At 45.0% G+C, this 2,870-nt stretch overlaps 1 protein-coding gene across 1 annotated transcript in view; it reads left to right on the forward strand.

The window, feature by feature from the left end:
- Window positions 1-2,870, forward strand: part of Dock8 (dedicator of cytokinesis 8) — a 198,337-nt gene that overhangs the window by 130,362 nt on the left and 65,105 nt on the right. The window lies entirely within an intron of this gene.

The following is a 2,870-nucleotide window of genomic DNA, read 5'->3' on the forward strand; positions in this document are numbered from 1 at the left end:
AGAGAGAGAGAGAGAGAGAGAGAGAGAGAGAGAGAGAGAGAGTCTTGTCTCTTCTTTCTTACCATTTTACATTTTAATTATTCAGCAACTCAGTGATTCTTCAATTTAACTGTGCATCTGAACTACCTGGGAGGTTTTTGTAAACTGTTTTGGGGCCTTTCTTCACTGTTTCTAGTTGAGTCCATCTGAGCTAGGTCCCAAGAACTTAGATTTCAAACAAGTTACCGGAGCTGGTCCTGATTTAGATATCCAACTTTGAGAACCACTGTTTTCACCTCCTTTTTAGGAAAAAGTAAGCTGGTGAAAGTTTATCCTTGATAAAAGAAAATCACACACACAAAAAAATCTTATTTCAACACTGTATGAAGTCATATGCCTTTTTGGTTAATGATCTTGGCTGAGACTAAGTGCAGTATGGACCAATCTGAAGACATCTTCATGCTGACCTATGATCAGCCTTAACTCTGAATTCAGAAGCCATGCAAAATAGGGAATTCCTGAAACCAGCCAACCTCCCCAGTCAGCACAGTGGATACAGTCAGAGAGAAATGGTAGCTACTTACATTGAGGTCCAGTTTATCTTTCAAGATCATTATTTAAGTGCAAATACGCTAACTGCAGTTACAAACGAAGCTGTTTGCAGTCACTAGCAGTGCAGGAAGATTTTATTTCGGCTCAGTTTGACCTGGAGGATGAAGATGGGAGGCGCCTCTGAGCCTGGTACTGTAGACTTTGCAGTAATCCAGGCACCGCTGTCAGCAAGACATTCCAGAAGTGAACTCTGAGAGGAAAAGCAAAAGAATGTGTGGTTAGGCCCCAAACTAACTTGTCACCTACCCTAAAGTTTAACATTAGGCAGTCACACACACTGGTTCCAAGTTCTGCTTTCCATTAAAAACTGTATGACTTAAGGCTGAGCATGGTGGCACAGCCCTTAACCCCCAGCACTCAGAAGGCAGAGGCAGAGAGATCTCTGTGAGTTCAAGGACAGCCTGACCTACATAGAGAGTTCTAAGAAAACAGAGCTACATAGTGAATCTCAAAAGAAATTAAAAATAAATAAGATTAAAAAAAAAAAGCTAAAACAATCAACATACTTGCCTAAAGTCTGACTTCCTTAACACGTATGCTGTTTGGCTTGCTTTGATCTGGAATGACCAGAAGGGAGTCGGTTTTATTTCAGGGGGTAGTTTAGCCAGTGCATTGCCTTCATAGCACAGCAAACAGAATTGTGCTGCTTGGCTGTCTTCTATAACCTCTGGAGCAAGGTGTTCTTATAATAAATAACACTGTCCAGTAAGCAACATAAATTGCGATAAATAGCAGCTTATCCTTGTCTAATCTCTTCCTGCCATAAGACTCTGGCAGACAGACTGACCTAGTTCTGGCAGCTAACCCTATGGCTGGCGGAGCATGTCTTTCTTCCCATGGGAGTCTGGGCGTGTAGCGTGTTATCACGTGCGAAGTTGGCAACCAGCAGGGTTAGCACTACCCCCACCTCTCCCAGACGGCACAGACCCAGCCTCACATCAGCAAACAAATGTGCTCCCGTGTGTTAAGACTGCTAAAGTTTAGCCCACCTGCTAGAGACAGGGAAAACAGTGGATGGGTTGAACTGACCAGGGAATGGGAAGGGAGTGGGTGGTGGATGGAACACTCCAATATCTGCTCAAGAGATTTTTCTGTTTGTCTCCTTTCAGTTTAGATAAGTAATCTTCAAGTTTGATGGTCTATAAGATAGTCACTGTCTAGGAAAATGTATTGTGTACATACTATACTATCCTGTGGATTATTTGCAGGTTTGCAGTGAACAGTCATTGTTGCAATCAGTTTTTGCTTTAGATTGACTTTGAAATCTAGCTTCCACATAGAGCTGTGATATTTGAGTGCTGAAATACTTCATTCTTCTGGCCATTGAGAAACAACACAAGAGTCTGACTGTGTTTATTCTCGGCTTTGTATGTGTACGATGGGTGAAAAGCACAGGGGATTCCTGGCCATTGCTTCTGCATTTAGTTGGTATTGGCGCTGTCTTGATTTGCCCAGGACTGAGCAGGTCCCCAAGATGGGGGCCTTTCCATTTAGAGAGCAGAAAAGTACCAAGCAAACCCAAGGTGAGTTGCTAGTCTTAGTTTTGACCCTCAGCTTCTTCCCCATCAGGACGATTATCTAGAGAATGAACAAGTACCCGGCTAGGTGGAGGAGTGGGAAGATGAGGCAGTTAAAGCGCACTGTCTATGCAGCATTTGCTACACAGCAGTCAGGAGACTGGACAGGACAGGAAGGCCAAGCATAGCTCTGAGTCTTCAAACAGCCCTCTGGGACAGGACTTTAGAAGTCTTGAGAGTTTGGAGTTGCATGACCTTCGCGGCATTAGGCTGACCTCCCTGGGGTGATGGGATATGAAGAAATGACAGATACGTGTCCAGGAAAGCTGGGATCCAGTGGACTGTGGGCTCTAATGGAGACACCCTAGCAGCCTGGAGACTCGGTGTGCTTGTTCTATAACCTGAAGGAGGAGGCAGTTTAGTTAACCACAGTAGAGAATCTCTGTAGGGAAGCAGTCTCAGGCTGCAGTCCCCAGGGAAGAGGAAACTGTGGTTAGTACTTTTTGCACACACCGGCAACCTCAGTGCTTGGACCAGGGGGAGGTCTTGCCATTCCATATGCAGTTCTTGGCATGGCCGTGCTCTTGTCAACAGCACCATTTACTCAGGACTTCATCCTCTCCACCACACAGGAGTATAGCGCCGTGTCTGTCCAGTTTGTTTTGTTTTGAGACAGGGTCTCACTATGTATCCCTACCTGGCTTGGAACTCACTATGTAGACCAGGCTAGCCTCAAATTCACACAGGTCTGCCTGCCTCTGC

This window comes from Microtus ochrogaster, chromosome 8, assembly GCF_000317375.1.
Source record: "Microtus ochrogaster isolate Prairie Vole_2 chromosome 8, MicOch1.0, whole genome shotgun sequence".
NCBI classification, from domain to species: domain Eukaryota; kingdom Metazoa; phylum Chordata; class Mammalia; order Rodentia; family Cricetidae; genus Microtus; species Microtus ochrogaster.